Raw genomic sequence first — 20673 nt, forward strand, 5'->3', positions numbered from 1 at the left:
GTGCTGGGATTCTTATCTCGGCTTCAATCAGAGGCCGGCCTTTGATCCTCAACATCTTGAATATTTATGCGCCCTATAGGAACAGATCCTCCTTCTGGGATAATTTGTTTGCCTCGGAAATCCTAGATATTGAGTCGTTATTGATAGCAGGTGATCTAAACGTGACTTTAAATTCTGATGAATGTTGGGGCAATTGCAGGAAGAAAGACCCACTGGCTGATAGACTCCGACAGGAATTTTTGAATAGGAATCTAGTTGATGTCATTCCTGAAAAAATGATTCCAACTTGGGATAACAACAGGTCAGGACCGGCCTTCATTGCAAAAAGAATTGACCGTTTTATTATAAATGCCAGCATCATTGCAAAATGGGGGATGCCTGTTGCTAGTACCGGGAATGATTTTACCTCGGATCACAGACCTATCTTTCTTGAATGGAAGGATATGGATTGCAGGATGGGTTACTCCTTTAAATTTAACAGAATCTTTTTGGAAGACAAATCCTTTAATGATGTCATAACAAAAAAGTGGAAGGATCTAAAACAATCTGAAATGGCTCTCTTCTCTACTTTTCGGGAAAAGATCCAATCTCTAAGGGATGTTGCTAAGGATTGGCAAATTAAGCGGAGGAAGAAGGATAAACAGGAGCTGATCGACATCAAAAAGGAGATAGGTATCCTCACAAACTCAGTAAATTATGATTGCTTGTCTTTTGACCAAAAGAATCTCATCAGAATTTTGGAAAAAAAGAAACAAGCGCTGCTGCAAAAGGAAGAAGCATCCTGGAGGCTTAAAAGCAGAGCGACCTGGCTCAGGGAGGGCGACCGAAACTCAAAGTTTTTTCACAATTTCGCAAATGCAAGGAGGAGAAAAAACTCTATCTGGAAGATTGAAGACGGTAATGGGGGTTTCTTTTTCTCTCAGCATGACATATCGGCTGAAGCCACAAGATTCTTCCAGAATCAATATAAGAGGCAGCGGAGTGAAATAAATGACATCCTGTGGGCTGTGGATCTGGTGCCTGTTATGTTTGACGAGGATGCAAATGCTGAGTTTTTTAAGCCTATTACGGAAGAGGAACTCCATGATGTTATCAAGAAATTCAAAAAGGACAAAAGTCCTGGGCCAGATGGCTGGCCGATTGAGTTCTTTTCTCATTTCTATGATATGTTCAAGGAGGACATGCTGCGGATGGTGGAGGCCTCTCGCATATCTGGGAATATAAACAGTGCTTTAACTGCCACATTCTTAGCTCTTATTCCCAAAAAGGACCAATCAGAATCATTATCGGACTACAGGCCTATTGCCCTATGTAACATTCTTTTTAAAATCATCTCCAAAATTATAGCGGAAAGGATGAAGCCTGTTCTAAACTCTTTTATCACAAGGGACCAGCATGCGTTTCTAAAAGATAGGAACATACTGGACGCGGTTGCTATGACTCGGGAATGCTTATTTTCAATATTATCAAATAACATTGATGCGGCCATTCTAAAGATAGATCTGAAAAAAGCGTATGATTGTGTAGATTGGGGATTCCTTAGAATCCTTCTGGCCAAAATCGGTTTGAGGTCTCAGGGTATTAACTGGATAATGGCGTGTGTCGAAAATGTTAAATACTCAGTTATTATAAATGGTATCCCTTCATCCTTTTTCCAGGCGGAGAGAGGACTTCGCCAGGGTTGCCCTCTCTCCCCTCTCCTCTTTATTCTTGTGATGAACTCTCTCAGCACTCAGATCAATAATGCAGTGGCTGATCGAAGATGCAAGCCGATTAAGATTTGCAAGGATATATTCCTATCTCATAATCTTTTTGTTGATGATATTCTTATCTTTGCCATGCTATGCAAATCAACTTGGCTCTGCCTAAATGAGATCTTTCAAAAGTTCCAGTCTGCATCTGGCATGGTCATAAACAGGAACAAATCTATGTTGTATCACAATGAGTCCAATCTGGAGTTAGTTCAATGGATTGCAGCGCTGTTCGGCATCAACCAGGCATCGATTAAGGAGGGCTTTAAATATTTGGGTTTCATTCTGAAAGCAAAAGGAAACCGCAAACAGGACTGGCAATGGCTGATTGATCGCTTCTATAAAAAAATATCAAGCTGGGAGATGAGATTCCTATCTCTGGCGGGCAGATTTATCCTGGTTCAGACAGTTCTATCTCAACTAGCGGTTTATTGGGCCCACCTATATCTTCTTCCTGCTTCCATTATAAGAAAAATGGTTTCATTAGCTGCCAATTTTTTATGGGGTGGAAGATCTTATCAATCCAAGTTCCATTTAGTAAAGATGGATTCCATCTCAAGGCTGAAGAAGGTGGGCGGATGGGGCCTTATGCATATGAGGTCTTTTGGCAAAGCCCTCCTTTGCAAATCCCTTCATAGAGGCATCTATGGTGAGGGTAAGTGGAGCAATATCATCAAGCAAAAATATCTAAAAGGCAGGAGCATGGTTTTCTGGTACAGAAGAAAATCTCTGGGCATTAAAAGAGGATCAGCCATCTGGCAAAGCTTCAGGAAGATTCAGTTTTTCTTCATGGGAAATTTAAGATGGAGAATTTTTTCAGGCTCGAGCATCTATATCGGCATTGACTCAACAGTGAATGGTCTGGAATCGCTGCTTCCCCCCGGATTGATTTCCTATTTCCACTCAAAAGGCTATTTTACGTGGAACAAGCTGATTAAATCTTGGTCATCATCTTCTCCAGTATGGAAGGACGGGGATGATTTATCGTTGCCTCTTTCTCTTCGTCCCATTTGGTTGTCGGTTGTCAATAATCTTGCAGGCAAAGGTATCAAGCAATCGGGCTCAAAGGATGTGCTGGTGTGGTCTATGCAGAATTCTACACAGCCTATTCGTGTCAAGGACTTATATGCAGCTTTTTCATCTGGCCTTCCGCCGCTCTCCGTTCCCATCTTTCCTCCCAAATTTTGGAAAGCGTCTTGTCCGCTCAAAATGATATTATTTTCATGGTTGGTCTTTTCTAACAGGAACCTCACATGGGAGGTCCTTCAAAGGAAGGGATGGCAGGGCCCGGGCAGATGTCCAATGTGTTGTTTTGCGGCTGAAACAAATGCTCACATGTTCTTTCAGTGTGCCTCAACTTCACAAATCTGGTATGAACTGTCTTTGTCTCATGGTTTTCCTCACCGGTTTTTCTCATCTGTACAGGAAGGCTTCAAATGGTGGAGCGAACAGCGACCAGCTTGGCGATCATTATTCATCCTCACATGCTGGTTTTTGTGGAAATGGAGGAATGCTCATATCTTTCAAGATTCCAGGGTGCCCCTTGCCTCTGTCCTGGTTCACATATTGGCTTTCCTTGACCCTGCTGGTTAAATCTCCAGCCATGGTTTCTGTTTATATGACCTTTATCGTTTTTCTCGGTTTTTGTGGATGTTTTTCTCTTTTGATCTATCTCTATGCTTTTTGGATGGTATTATAAAATGCTTTTAAAGAAGGTATATCTGTAAGCTATCTGGACAGTCATATTTTTTGTGGAAGTTCCTGTTTAATCTGCAGTATTAGACCTATCTGATTTTGTTCCAGGATGGGACGGTCATGTTATGTATTCAGAACTTTATATTCTCTTAATATAATCCATGATGATTTTCTCTCTGAAAAAAAAAACAAAACCAAAAAAAACAAAACAAAACATTATTCTACATAAAATATAACATCTCTCACATTTATAATAAATAAATGTTTAATTTTGGTCGTCACATCAAATAATATTGGAATGTGTTGACTTAACCCCGATCCCTACTATGGTCAAAACTTAACCTAACATTTGAAAATAAATTTTATTTTATAAGTAAAAATAAATTATAACTTTTAAATTATATTAATTTTATAAATAAATATAATAAAGATATTTAAATAATCGTTTTTATTTTTAATAATTTCTTATTCAAATTATTTGTGTTTTTATTTTTCATTTTTTAGTTGTGTTTCAAATGTTTTCATTGTGGGCTTTCCAGTCTGTACATGAATCTTATAAAACGCCACACCGACCGGCTTCGACGCCATGAATTTGAGCTCGGCCCATGAGCATCCATGGCGTCCATGAGCGTCAGGTCCAGAAACTCAGACATTGTGGCCGCTGCGTCGCTCAGATTCGTCGAATTCCGGGAAGCTCGAACAGTTATCAGGCTAATTATAAGTCAGGTTTTTTTGGCCAATAACATCGACAACTTATCAGAAGATAACTTATCCACTGATAGGTTATACATGATAACTTATTACTGTATAAGTTATCTCCGATAACTTCTCTTCAGATAAGTTCTTCACAATATCTTATATATTGATAGCTTATAAATTAGAACTTATTACTGGATAACTTAAATTGATAACTTATCAGACGATAAATTAAGAGATATAAGTTATCAGATACGACCTATCAATGCATAAGTTATCAGATACGAACTATCCAGATAACTTATAAACTGATAAGATATCTTATGAGATAGAAGTTATTAGAAGATGACCTATCAATTTATCAATGGATAAGTTATCAATGATAATTTATCATAGCTAACTTATTAGAGATAAATTATCAGGAGAACTTATCAACAAGTACTTATCAAAAGATAACTTCTCAGAAGACGACCTATCAATACATAAGTTATTAACGATAACTCTCCGAATGTAAGTTTTATGATGACTTATCAGATATAACTTATAAGAAGATAAGTTATTAACAATAACTTATTTGCCGATAACTTGTTCATCAATAAGTTATCGCAAGTAACTTATCTACCAATAAGTTATCAATAGATCAGTTTTCTTCAAAGTAGTTATCATTCGATAAGTTCTCCGTCCGATCAATAGATCCGTTTTCTTCAAAGAAGTTATCATTCGATAAGTGCTGTGTTAATAATCTGCGCCGTCCGATCATGTAAATTTGGGCCGTTGGGTCTCGGTCAATCTGGACCGTTGATCTTGAAAATCTGGGCCGTCCGATCTGGCCGATCTGGACCGTTGGATGACAGCAGATCTGGACCGTTCAATCTTGTCAAATCTGGACCGTCAGATCTGGTCGGTCTAGACCGTTAGATCTAGGCAGATCTGGGCCGTCCAATATTGTCAAATCTGGACCGTCAGATCTAGCAGATCTGGTCCGTCAAATCTAGGGCAATCTGGACCGTTAGATCTGGAAAATATGAACCGTCAGATCTTGACAGATCTGAGCCGTCAGATCATGTACATCTAGGCCGTTGGATCTGAAAAATGTGCCGTCCGATCTGGCCAATCTGGACCGTCAGATCTGACAAATCTCGGTCGTCGGATCTTCATAGATCTCATCCGTCCGATCTGTAAAATCTATGCCGTCGGATCTGACACATCTGAGCCGTTGATATACGAAAATCTTGACCGTTCAATCTTGTCAAATCTGGACCGTCAGATCTGGTCGGTCTAGACCGTTGGATCTTGGCAGATCTGGGCCGTCCAATATTGTCAAATCTGGGCCGTCAGATCTAGCAGATCTGGTCCGTCAAATCTAGGGCAATCTGGACCGTCAGATCTGGAAAATATGAACCGTCGATCTTGACAGATCTGAGCCATCAGATCATGTACATCTAGGCCGTTCGATCTGAAAAATGAGTGCCGTCCGATCTGACCGATCTGGACCGTCAGATCTTGATAGATCTAGGCCGTACGTTCTCGCCAAATCTTGGCCATCGGATCTCGGGATATATGGACCGTCAGATCTGACAAATCTCGGTCGTCGGATCTTCATAGATCTCATCCGTCCGATCTGTAAAATCTATGCCGTCAGATCTGACACATCTGAGCCGTCAGATCTGGGTTGATCTGAGCCGTTGATATACGAAAATCTCGACCGTCGAATATCGACATATCTGACCCGTTGGATCTGGTTTGATCTGAGCCGTTGATCTACGCAGATCTGGACCGTCAGATCTAGCAAATCTGGGTCGTCCGTTCTTCCAAATCTGGGCCGTCTGATTTCGGACAATATGGACCGTCGGATTTAGAAAATATGGGCCGTCAGATCTGACAGATCTGGGCCGTTGGATATTAGACAATCTGAGCGGTCGGATCTGGCAAACGTGTGCCGTCCGATCTGGCCAATCTGGAACTGTTTTAATATTCTCCGGTGTGGATGGCTTCGTATTCGTCAATGTCATTTTAACATTGTAATAGGGCAGCCATTGAAATACATAACGAGCACCATTACTGCCAGGGATTCAACTGTGTGCGCCTCAAATGCGCCGCGTTCATAGTCACGAACCCCGCTAAGGGAAACCCCTGAATTTGCTGAATCTGAGCGACCCTGTTCATAAGCAAGCTGTGGGCGATGGCAAATTCAGTAACTACTTCATTGTCTTTGCCGCAGACTGAGCACTCTGGACTCTGCAGGGGAGTTACTATATTCGTCTCCGCCATTAAGGTTACTGCCTGTTAGGAGGGCAAGCTTCAAATCTCCCCTGCCTCCCGCTTTCTAAATTTCCTCCTTCACTGCCAATTTTCCAGTTTTTCTGAGGCGCTTTTCTTGATTTCGCTGCTTCATTACAGAAGTACAACTTTTAAATACGAGTTTTAAAAGATTTAAAAATATATATTATGTAAACAGACTTTTGGGTTGTAGATCTGTTCATATACTAACTCTTTTTTGGAGTGGACGGCCAACTTCATCATGAAATTTTCAACTATGATGGGGTAACCAATACTTTGTTGTAGGGTTTCAGTGTGGCAGAAGAGAAGCTGGTTGGTAAGCAATGAAGCGTTTTTCTGATGAGAAACTGTGAATGGTCCATGGTGGCACAATTTTGAGAATTTTTGTTGAGAGTTGAATGATGACAGAATTTTTGTTGAGAGTTGAATGTCACATGATGACAAAAAAATATTCAGATTCTTATTCATTCACAAAGAAAACCTTTTTATTCATTATGGTATAGAGAAAGATGAGAGTTCAATGAAAAAAAAGGGGCTATATTAGGATTTTTATTCATGGCATAGAAAGTTGAGAGTTGAATGGGAAAACAGGTTATAGTTTTGCTAGTTACGATTATTGTGTGGATGGTTATGCTATATTAATTTTTTAAATTTAAATTTTAATTTTATAGTTATTAAAAATGATGGTATATTTTTGTTGTTTCAGTTAATAATAAATAAAATTTCAAATATTAATTATATTATATTTCTAAATTCATGTTTACATTTTTACATTTACTTAATATAATTATGAAATTACAATGCAAATTATTAAATAACAAATGGTACTATGGTAACATAACAAATGGCAAATGACACCACATCACAAATTGCAAATGACATTTTAGAAAGGGGAAAATGACTACGATCCACATATTTACTCATTTGGTTGTGCTAATTTGTAAAGACATTACATTATTTTGGTAATGACTCTATATTGTTTATTACATTAATTTTTTTATTATTGCATTTTTTATTATTTTGAATCTTATTATAAGAGTTTTGAAAGTTATTTGTTAGAACTAATGCTATATGAAATATTGTTCTCATTGTGAATAGCAAGGTTGCATTGTCATAATGAGTTTTCAACAATTAAATGATGAGAGTTATGGTTTAGTTTTCAAGCCCATTGATAGAGAGAGATGATTTAGTATGCATGGGTAGTAGTGATGGAGATATGCTTTACTAATTCATGATGAGTCATAATATTTGTTTTGGGTTTGGTCTTTCCTCTTTCCATAAGGAAAATTGTAGTACATGAAATTTGTCTCTTCATTGCAAAACATTGAGGTGAGGTTGTAAGTGTTGAAGTCTCTTTTGAGTTCCCCTTATTGTCTCCACATGTGGATGACTTTTTATCTCTTTTCTTTTGATCTTACTCTTTGATTTTATAATTTTTTCATCACTTATGCACTCATTTGGGCTATTGTCTAACTAACTTAGTCACTTTTGGAAATCACTGATATCATTTTGGTGCCAATTAGTGCCATGGGTGGTTAGAGATTTTTTTGGGGGAAACAAGCATCTTCCATCTTTGGTTTGAATCATTATTTGAATTGTCAAAATGGTCACATTGCCCCCTATTTATTGCTCTTTTAGAGCCCTACATTTTTGTATTGTGATCTACATTCTAATTGGCATAGTTTTGTTGACAATTCATAGAGCTACGAAACAATGGATCCACTTATCTTGAGTTAATGGTGACATACTCCCCAATTCCCATGCATGGAGGGGATACAATTCTTATGAAACAATAACCAACTTCCCTTTATTTGTGGGTTGACAGTTTTACTAATCTAAATCTTACTTGGCACGCACTTGGGTTTTCCTTCTCCATAATTTCCCTCTCAAAGAGGCACCACTACATGTCACCCTTCTCTTTATTAATTGTGTTTGCAAATAGTAGATCAAAATTGCAATTAAGGACAAGCTTAAATGACATTAACTCTAGATGGAAAAGCTCATTGTATGTTTATTTTCATAAAATGAAAGCTTAAATGACATTAACTTCAGATAAGTGAGCTCATTATATGTTTATTCTCGGGAAATTAAAGAAATATTATTCAATAAACCATGAATTATAAATTATGTTCAAATGTCCTACGAAACTTAACCATCAATTCAACATATAAAATGTGATGTGAACAGAACATGTGTCTCATGGCAAAATAGCTCTTTGAACATACATCTTCAATTATGTTTATAGTGACAATCATAGATTATTCATTTACCATCATCAAATATTACGAAATCATGAGAGGTCGTGTATACCAATAAAGTAGTTCTATTAAGAGAGAACAATTATAACATTAAATATTGAACTTAGCATTCTATCTAAACCAAGGGAAACATTGATTCAACATGCATTTTTTAAATTTTTAGAATGTGAAATTACATCCTAGAGACAATGTTGATTATGATGATCAAAATTGTTTTCTAAAATGTACACACCCACCAGTATACAATAGCGATGTATATCTCTAACATCATATATTAATGATGTATGTAAATACAATAGCGATCAACAAAAAGCTTAATATTTCTAAACACTACAAAGTTCATGTTCATGCCAGGTAAATAGTGATCAACAAAGGCTTAATAGACACCAATATCGAAACACTCATTATCAGTGTGCTTTAACACGGATTGTAACTGTAAAGCAATGCATATCAAAACACTTTTTATTTGTGTTTTGGCGCAGATTGTAAATACAAAGCAATGAATATTTGAACACTTTTAAGACACTTTTAAGCAGTGATATAACAATGGTAAATAGTAACCACAATGGTGATATCATGTAACAACAGTAAATAGTAATCAATATTTTAACAATATCACAAATTTATTATTATTGATATTGTAAGGAAGTAACAACAATATAGTGATCAATATTTCAACAATATCACAAGTTTATTATCATGTAACAATGGTAAATAGTGATCAATATTTTAACAATATCACAAGTTCATTATTATTGATATAATGACAATAAATAGTGATCAATATTTCAACAATATCACAAGTTTATTATCATGTAACAATGGTAAATAGTGATCAATATTTTAACAATATCACACGTTTATTATTATTGATATTGACCAACTATCCATAGTGCTAATAAAGACATTTATTATTATTGATATCGACATAGTAGTGAATTATGTCATGTTATGTTGCTCAACCAACTGTCCATAATGCTAATAAAGACATTTAGGACGCAAGTTTATTATTATTGATATTGACCAAGTGTAAAAAAATAGTAGTGAATTATGTCATCTTATGGTTTATTATTATTGATATTTACAAATTATTATTGATATTGACAAAGTGTAAAGAAATAGTAGTGAATTATGTCATGTTATGTTGCTCGACCAACTGTCCATAGTACTAGTAAAGACATCAACGTTTAGGACAGAGAAATAAGGAAGGCGCCAACTGTCTATAGTGCTAATAAAGACATCGACGTTTAGGTCACACTTTTATTAGCACTCTCGACAGTTGGTAGAGCAACATAACATGACATAATTCACTACTATTTAAGACATGTTTAGGTCACACGTTTATTAGCACTCTCGACAATTGGTAGAGCAACATAACATGACATAATTCACTACCATTTAAGACATTAACATTTAGGACAGAAAAATAAGGAAGTAACCACTATAAATAGTGATCAATATTTCAACAATATCACAAGTTTATTATTATTGATATTGACACAATGTAAGGAAATAGTGTTGAATTATGTCATGTTATGTTGCTTGACCAATTGTCCATAGTGCTAATAATAGTGCTATAAAAAGACATTTATTATTATTGATATTGACAATGTGTAAGGAAATAGTGGTGAATTATGTTATGTTATGTTGCTCAACAAACTGTCCATAGTATGGAAATAGTAGTGAATTATGTCATGTTATGTTGCTCAATCAACTGTCCATAGTGCTAATAAAGACATTTATTATTATTGATATTGACAAAATGTAAGGAAATAGTGGTGAATAATGTCATGAAATAGTGGTGAATTATGTCATGTTATGTTGCTCAACCAACTGTCCATAGTACAAAAATAGTAGTGAATTATGTCATGTTATGTTGCTCAACCAATTGTCCATAGTGCTAATAAAGATATTAACATTTAGGACAGAAAATAAGGAAGTGACCACTGTAAATAGTGATCAATATTTCAACAATATCACAAGTTTATTATTATTGATATTGACCGTGTAAAGAAATAGTATTGAATTAAGTTATGTTGATTGACCAACTATCCATAGTGCTAATAAAGACATCAATGTTTAGGGAAAAAAATAATACCATCAAATTTTTAATCATGAAACCCAGTGTTGATGATGTGAAATTCAACTGTCCATGGTGCTAATAAAAACATCAATGTTTAAGGCAGAAAAATAATGCCAGTATTTTCTTAATCTAACCCCACTTCCACATTACAGGCAATCAACTTTTGCAAACATAACCAAATTACCAATCACTTCCATGCGTAGTGATTGATGGTAATAATTATCTCATAATCTAACCCCACTTCCACATTACAGGCAATCAACTTTTCCAAACATAACCAAATTACCAATCACTTCCATGCGTAGTGATTGATGGTAATAATTATCTCATAGCCTAGTAGAATCTAGATGAGATGGAAGGCGTAGTGATTGATGGTAATAATTATCTCATAGCCTAGTAGAATCTAGATGAGATGGAAGGAAGACATGCTTCCTAGTTCTTGAGCGACCACAAAGATAGTACTACCATCATGAAAGATAGTACTACCATCATGAAACTCAGTGTTGATGATGTGAAATTCAACGGTCTACAGAAAAATAATGCCATCCAATATGACAAAGTATTTTCTTAATCATGAAACCCAAAGTATGAAACCCAGTGTTAATATATGAAATTCAACGGTCTACAGAAAAATAATGCCATCCAATATGTCAAAAAAATAATGCCATCCAGAAAAATAATGCCATCCAATATGTCAAAGTATGTTCTTAATCATGAAATCCACTATTCAAGATGTGAAATTCAATTCAACAACGGTCTACAATGCTCAGGTATACCAGAGTAGGTTCTTAATCATGAAATCCACTATTCATGATGTGAAATTCAATTCAACAACGGTCTACAATGCTCAGGTATACCATCAAAATGAGCATTGATGTATTTTCTTAATCATGAAATCCACGGTTCATGATGTGAAATTCAATTCAACAACGGTCTACAATGCTCAGATACACGTATTTTCTTAATCATGAAATCCAGTGTTCATGATGTGAAATTGAAATTCAACTGTCTACAATGATCAGAAACACCATGAAAAAGCCAACATTCAAGATGCATTTACCATCATAGAAAAAGCCAACCTTCAAGATGCGTTTAGGAGAGAAAAATAATGCCATCCAATATGTGAAAGTATTTTCTTAACCATGAAATCCACTGTTCATGATGTGAAATTCAACTGTCTAGAATGCTCAGATACACCATGAAAAAACCATGTCTACAATGCTCACAAAGAGCATGAAAAGCCAACATTAAAGCAACATTCAAGATACATTTGCCGTCATATATTCAAAGTGAAGTATAACCAACAAAAAGCAGTGATTGTATAACTATATTCATAGCATGATACCACAGTGTTCTCAAAATAGATCCATATGAATTAGGCTAATAAACAGTTGTTTGATCCACAACGAAGTATAACAGTCCTCAAAGCACATATACCACGTATTTAGAGTAGATTATCACTATCTACAAATCAACAGTTGTTTGATCCACAAGGAAGTATAACAGTCCTCAAAGCACATATACCACGTATTTAGAGTAGATTATCACTATCTACAAATCAGAGATGAGCGCAGCAACGAATGAAATTGAAACCCCAAACTGTTGCGGAAGTGTGACTGTGCAAGTGACGCATACAAATAGTTAATGTTTAACTGGCCATGTATTAAGAGTACTGCCAAAGAGATCATAACTAGTTGAACCTCAGAACAGTCATGAATTTGGAGTCTGGACATAGCCAACAGGCAGTTCAGAATATTGGCCGAGAAGGATCAACACTTTACAACCCATAAAGGCAACTCCAAGTTGTCATCTCCAACGACCATCTCACCGAAGCAGCTGTTCTGCAATATCGCCCAAGAGCCAACTCCAGAGAACAAGAAGCCACGACACGGCTGCTAAAAATACTCCAATGCTTGGCAGAACGAGAAAGCTGGCTATAAAACAACTGATAACGACTACTCCAATATCTTCATCCTCCTTGGCAGAATAACGCTGGCCATAAAAGACATTTGAGATCAAGTCTTGGGAAATAGTACTGAGATGAACAATCACATTACATGCTCTGGATTTGCAGTGGAATGTTCAACTGACATTCCGCTATTTTTGTTGAAATCGATAATCAGCATGCCTCTTCTGTCATAGTTCGAATCCCATCTTAATTATTGGATGAAAGGCCGAAAGCCTCATGGAATTGATAACATTTGGTGGTTGAAATGCTAGAAGATAATCACTACCTGTGTGACTTGGTACACTCCCTTTTATCTTTCTCTATTGCATCAGATAATGCTGTCTGACTTTCGAAAAGATTAATTTTGAAAATCTTTGCAACTCTTTCAAGGATATAATGAGAAGTGGAATCATCAGGTATCCAGAGGGCTCAAGGTGGGGTGGGAGGCACCCACGTCCTATTTTCATTATCCAAAATATTCCTGGTATAAGCCCGGAGGAGCCAATGGATATAGCACCGATCTGCACCTCTTACAGGGGGATAGATGTGGTGGTGTCTGCAGTCTACCGAGCCGCTGAAGGGATTCGGGTAGACAATACATGATAAAGGGGAAAATCCTATAAACCCTTAGCATTATGCAAATACCAGTAAAAAGAAAAATACGCTTCTTCAACTATCTTGCAGAAGCTCTGGCACTCATTTTAGAGTGTCTGCCTTTTTTAGGCTTGGTATATACCGCCCTTCAAACAGAGAAAAAGGTGGAAGATTTCTGATTGTTGTAATAAGCAAGGGTTTGTCCGACATCAAGATGCTTTCCCACGAAGATCAGAGGCTGTTGGTCGGAGAGAATCCACTATTTGGCCTGATCTTATCTTTTGACATCTTTAACGGTGTAAAAGCTCTCAACCTCGAGAGTTATGGTCTTAACAAGAGTTTTGACAAAGATGAAACTGGAATATTACAATCAGATATACCTGTAAATCATCACAAGCAAGCAATTCCATAAGAAAATGAGAAACTGTTGCCTCCCAAGGATGAGGAATGTAATTCATAAACTAAAAGGAAAACAAATGTAATTCATAAACTAAACGGAAAAGCTCTCCCAAGCCAAAACTTTAAGCAGTTGCCAAAAAAATAACTCTTCGCATAAACAATTTTGGAGATCTTCAAGATGCATTTGCTATCATATATTCAAAGTGAATTATAACTAACAAGGGCAGTGATCATAAAACTATATTGATAGCATGATGCCACAGTGTTCTCAAAGTAGATCCATATGAACTATGCTAATAAACAGTTGTTTGATCCACAAGTATAACAGTCCTCAAAGCACATATACCATATATTTAGGGTAGATTATCACCATCTACAAATCAGAGATGAGCGCAGCAACGAATGAAATTGAAACCACAAACTGTTCTCAACAATTAACGGAAGTGTGACTGTGCAAGTGAAGCATACCAGTAGTTAAATGTTTAACCATTCAAGTATTTAGGCCATGCCTTAAGAGTACTGCCAAAGAGATCATAACTAAGCAGTAACCGAGCGCTGAAGAACCTCAAAACAGTCATGAATCTGGACATAGCCAACAGGCAGTTCAGAAAATTGGCAGAGAAGGATCAATACTCGTAAAGGCAACTCATAAAGGCATCTCCAACGACCTTATCACCGAAGCAGCTGTTCTGCAATGTCGCCCAAGAGCCAACTCCAGAGAACAAGGAGCCACGATACCACTGCTAAAAATACTCCAATATCCTCATCCTGCTTGGCAGAATAAGAAAGCTGGCTATAAAACAACTGCTAACGACTACTCCAATATCTTCAACATCCTTGGCATAATAATGTTGGCCATAAAAGACATTTGAGATCAAGTCTTGGAAAATATTACTGAGATGAACACTCACATGACATGCTCTGGATTTGCAGTGGAATGCTCAACTGACCTTCGGCTATTAGTATTTTTGTTGAAAGCGATAATCAGCATGCATCTTCTGTCATAGTTCGAATCCCATCTTTTGGATGAAAGGCTGAAAGTTCATGGAATTGATGATATTTGGTGGTTGAAATGCCATTCCCATATGGTAGATTATAATCACTACCTGTGTGACTTGGTGCACTCCCTTGTATCATTCTCTATTGAATCAGATAATGCTGTCTGCCTTTCTAAAAGATTAATTTTGAAAATCTTTGAAACTCTTTCGAGGATATAATGAGGCACCCATGTCCTATTTTCATTATTCAAAATATTCCTGGTATAAGCCCCAGAGGAACCAATGGATATGAGCACTGATCTGCACCTCTTTACAGGGGATGGATGTGGTGGTGTCGCAGTCTACTGAACCGCTGAAGGTATTCGGGTAGACAGTGATGCATGATAAAGGGGAAATTCTTATAAACCTTTAGCATGATGCAAAATACCGTTAAAAAGGAGAATGCACTTCAACTATTTTGCTGAAGCTCTGGCACCATTTTAGAGCGTCTGCTTTTATTAAGTTTGATCTCAATACCGCCCTTCAAAAAGGGAAAAAGGTGGAGGCTAGATTCCTAGATTCCTTCTGATTGTTGTAATAAGCAAGGGTTGGTCCGTCAAGAAGATGCTTTCCTGCGAAGATCAAACGCTGCTGTTCGGAGGGAATCTCTTCTGTGGCCTGGAGTTCGGAGGGATTCTCTTCTGTGGCCTGGATCTTCTTTGATATCTTTAATGGTGTATAAGCTCTCAATTTCGAGAGTTATGGTCTTAATAAGAGTTTTGACAAAGATCTGCTTCTTGAAACTGGAATATAACTAACAGATATACCTGTAAATCATCAGAAAGCAATTTTTCTTGGTCAAAATTGTTTATTTATCAAACATATTATGAAAAAACAGTACCAAATTCCATAAGAAAATTAGAAACCGTTGCCTCCCAAGGATGACAAATGTAATTCATAAACTAAAAGGAAAAGCTATCCAAAGCCAAAACATTAAGTAGTTGCCTTGGAAATAACTCTTCACATAAAACAATTTTGGAGAGCTTCAAGAAGCATTTGCAAGGATGACAAATGTAATTCATAAACTAAAAGGAAAAGCTATCCAAAGCCAAAACTTTAAGCAGTTGCCAAAAATAACTCCACATAAACAATTTTGGAGAGCTTCGAGATGCATTTGCCATCATATATTCAAAGCTATGAAACCGGATTCGCTGGAAATCCCCTACGTGTCCAAATCCCACGAATTGGATATATTCAAAGCTATGAAACCGGATTCGCTGGAAATCCATATTCAAAGCTATGAAACCAGATTCGCTGGAAATCCCCTACGTGTCCGAATCCCACGAATTGGACACAATTCGTTTGGGATTCGAATCCTAGAATGGGACACGTCGTGTCCTAATGGGACACGTACGAATCCCATACGTGTCCCGATTTTAGGATTCAAATCCCAAAAAAATGGGACACGTACGAATCCCATACGTGTCCCGATTTTAGGATTCAAATCCCAAAAAAATGGGACACGTACGAATCCCATACGTGTCCCGATTTTAGGATTCAAATCCCAAAAAAATGAAACCTGCGGGCTTAAAAAGGCGTTATTCTTTCAGTCATTTACCATTTCTCTCTTTCAGTTTTGCATACATTGAGTTGTGGGCAAGGAGCTAAGGGTTTGGAGCACGATGATGAGGACATTGATGCTGATTCTGATGATGACTATGAGGATTGTTGACTTATGAGTCATGAGCTACCTATTGCCTTGAGGCTTGTATACCTGTAGTTGATTTATATTTTCTATTTCTATTTGTCATTGCAGCATTGCCATTGCACTACCTATATAACACATTTTGATTGGATTACTTAATCAGAAAACTACAGTTGTCAGTGTCTTTATCTTACTATCAGAAAACTACAGTTGTCAGTGTCTTTATCTTACTATCTTGTAATTGTAAGTTGTCTTTCATTTATGAATCATGATTTATCATTTTATGTAACATGTATTTCAATTTTGTATGTACTATGCATTCTAATTGCTATAATGTTACTAACTTACTATTACTAACTTACTTTGTAAACAGTAAAACTAACATCTAGATGATCTATGTTTGAAATCAATGAATCAAACATCTAGATGATCTATGTTTGAAATGAATGAATTTGTATCATTAATGAGAATTTGTGTAAGATAATATCTAATTTTTAATATATATATAAAATAATATATAACGAATCCTACATGTCCTGTTCCAGGGGTCAACGTGTCCGAATCCGACTCCCAAATCCCCGTATCCTACGAATCCCGAATCTCCATGATTTATATTTTCTATTTCTATTTGTCATTGCGGCATTGCCATTGCACTACCTATGTAACACATTTTGATTGGATGGCTTAATCAGAAAACTACATATTTTATATATATATATATATATATATAAATAACGAATCCTACATGTCCTCTTCTAGAGGGTCAACGTGTCCGAATCCGACTCCCGTATCCTACGAATCCCGAATCCCCATGATTTATATTTTCTATTTCTATTTGTCATTGTGACATTGCCATTGCACTACCTAGGTAACACATTTTGATTGGATGACTTAATCAGAAAACTACAGTTGTCAGTGTCTTTATCTTACTATCTTGTAATTGTAAGTTGTCTTTCATTTATGAATCATGATTTATCATTTTATGTAACATGTATTTGAATTTTGTATGTACTATGCATGCTAATTGCTATAATGTAACTAACTTACTTTGTAAACAGTAAAACTAACATCTAGATGATCTATGTTTGAAATCAATGAATTTGTATCATTAATGAGAATTTGTGTAAGAAATATCTAATTTTTAATATATATATATATATATAACGAATCCTGTTCCAGGGGGTCAACGTGTCCGAATCCGACTCCCGAATCCCCATATCCTACGAATCCCGAATCCCCATGTCAGGTGACTTAGACTTAGATTCAAAGTGAATTATAACTAACAAGTGCAGTGCAGTGATCATATTGATAGCATGATACCACAGTGTTCTCAAAGTAGATCCATATGAACTATGCTAATATACAGTTGTCTGATTCAGAAGGAAGTATAACAGTTCTCAAAGGACATATACCATGTATTTAGGATAGATTATCACCATCTACAAATCAGAGATGAGCGCAGCAACGAATGAAACTGAAACCCCAAACTGTTGTCAACAATAAACGTAAGTGTGACTGTGCAAGTGAAGCATACCAGTAGTTGAATGTTTAACCATTTAAGTATTTAGGTCATGCATTAAGAGTACTGTCAAAGAGATCATAGCTAGGTAGCAACCAAGCACTGAAGAACCTCAAAACATTCATCAATCTGGACATATCCAACAGCAGTTCAGTACATTGGCCGAGAAGCATCAATACTCGAGATTATCACCATCTACAAATCAGAGAAGAGCGCAGCAACGGATGAAACTGAAACCCCAAACTGTTGTCAATAATAAACGTAAGTGTGACTGTGCAAGTGAAGCATACCAGTAGTTAAATGTTTAACCATTTAAGTATTTCGGTCATGCATTAAGAGTACTGTCAAAGAGATCATAGCTAGGTAGCAACCGGGCGCTAGCGCTGAAGAACCTCAAAACAGTCATCAATCTGGACATATCCAACAGCAGTTCAGTACATTGGCCGAGAAGCATCAATACTCGTAAAGGCAACCCATAAAGGCATCTCCAACGACCTCACCGAAGCAACTGTTCTACAAAATCTCCCAAGAACCAAATCCAGAGAACAAGAAGCCACGATACGGCTGCTAAAAATACTCCAATATCTTCATCCTGCTTGGCAAAATAAGAAAGCTGGCTATAAAACAACTGCTAACGACTACTCCAATATCTTCATCCTCCTTGGCAGAATAACGCTGGCCATAAAAGACATTTGAGATCAAGTCTTGGAAAATTGTACTGAGATAAACACTCACATGACATGTTTTGGATTTGCAGTGGAATGCTCAACTGACCTTCGGCTATTTTTGTTGAAATTGATAATCAGCATGCCCTTCTGTCATAGTTCGAATCCCATCTTAACTATTGGATGAAAGGCTTAAAGGCTCATGGAATTGATGACATTTGGTGGTTGAAATGTCATTCCCATATGGTAGAAGATAATCACTACCTGTGTGATTTGGTGCACTCCCTTTTATCATTCTCTATTGCATCAGATAATGCTGTCTGACTTTCTAAAAGATTAATTTTAAAAATCTGTGCTACTCTTTCAAGGATATAATGAGTAGTGGAATCATCAGATATCCATCATTCATCATTCTCTATTGCATCAGATAATGCTGTCTGACTTTCTAAAAGATTAATTTTGAAAATCTGTGCTACTCTTTCAAGGATATAAAGAGTAGTGGAATCATCAGATATCCAGAGGCCTCAAAATGGAGTGTGAGGCACCCAGATCCTATTTTCATTATCCAAAATATTCCTGGTATAATCCCTGGAGGAACCAATGGATATGAGCACCGATCTGCACCTCTTACAGGGCACAGATGTGGTGGTGTCGCAGTGTACTGAGCCGCAGAAGATTCCTGGTATAAGCCCTGGACGAACAAATGGATATGAGCACCGATCTGAACCTCTTACATGGGACAGATGTGGTGGTGTCGCAGTCTACTAAGCCGCAGAAGGGATTCGGGTAGACCATGATGCATGATAAAGGGGAAATTCCTATAAACCCTTAGCATTACGCAAAAACCGTTAAAAAGGAGTATACACTTTTTCAACTATATTGCTGAAGCTCTGGCACTCATTTTAGAGTGTCTGCTTTTTTTAAGCTTGATCTTAATACCGCCCTTCAAACAGGGAAAAATGTGGAGGATAGATTCCTTCTGATTGTTGTAATAAGAAAGGGTTCGTCCATCATCAAGATGCTTTCCTGCGAAGATCAGACGCTGCTGGTCAGAGGGAATCCCTTCTTTGGCCTAGATTTTATCTGACATCTGGTCGGAGGGGATCCCTTCTTTGGCCTGGATCTTATCTTTGACATCTTTAACGGTGTAAAAGCTCTCAGCCTCAACAGTGATGGTCTTAATAATAGCTTAGCTCTCAGCCTCAACAGTGATGGTCTTAATAATAGCTTTGACAAGGATCTGCATCTTGAAACTGGAATATAATTAATAGATATCCCTTGTTTGGCCTGGAAAGCTCTCAGTCTCGAGAGTGATGATCTTAATAAGACCTGCATCTTGAAACTGCAATATAATTAATAGATATACCTGTAAAGTATCACAAGCAGTTTTTTTTTTCAAAAATGTTTATTTATCAAAATATTACGAAAAAACAGTACTATCAAATTCCATAAAAAAATGAGAAACTATCAAATTCCATAAGAAAATGAGAAAACGTTGCCTCCCAAGAATGAGGCAATGTAATTCATAAACTAAAACGAAAAGCTCTCCAAACCCAAAACTTTACACAGTTGCCAAAGAATAACTCTTCACAAGCAGTTTTTTTGGTCAAAAATGTTTATTTATCAACATATTACGGAAAAACAGTACTATCAAATTCCATAAGAAAATGAGAAACTGTTGCCTCTTTTTTGTCAAAAATATTTATTTATTAACATATTACGAAAAAACAGTACTATCACAGTACTCTCAAATTCCATAAGAAAACGAGAAACCGTTGCCTCCCAAGAATGACCAAATGTAAAAAGCTCTCCAAACCCAAAACTTTACACAGTTGCCAAAGAATAACTCTTCACATAAAACGACGAAGAGTAGGAACTAGGAACTCTAACAAGGCAAGGCTGTGTGACAAAATGTTATACACTAAACTACAAAGAAAATAAAATGCAGAACGCAATATAGCCTTGATAGCTAAATTTACATTCAAAATAAAATACACGCATTAGAAAAAGAATTTTTAAGATATGAAAGCTTAAACAGAAAAAACATAGACCGCCTGTAAATAGAAACCCAGAAAGACAGAAACCCAAACAGCTTGCATATCA

The 20673-nt window shown here is 36.7% G+C and overlaps 1 long non-coding RNA gene across 1 annotated transcript; it reads right to left on the reverse strand.

Annotated features, from left to right (window-relative positions):
- Positions 1-15418: 15418 nt before the first annotated feature.
- LOC149170698 (uncharacterized) lies at positions 15419-18271 on the reverse strand. Its single transcript, XR_016259002.1, has 2 exons — positions 17921-18271; positions 15419-15508 (listed from the first exon to the last, which is right to left on the reverse strand). It is a non-coding gene; the product is annotated as an uncharacterized LOC149170698 (long non-coding RNA).
- Positions 18272-20673: the final 2402 nt, after the last annotated feature.

The sequence above is a fragment of the Pinus tabuliformis genome, chromosome 4_2, assembly GCF_031772625.1.
Source record: "Pinus tabuliformis cultivar Carrire ecotype Pingquan chromosome 4_2, CPIR1, whole genome shotgun sequence".
Lineage (NCBI taxonomy): Eukaryota > Viridiplantae > Streptophyta > Pinopsida > Pinales > Pinaceae > Pinus > Pinus tabuliformis.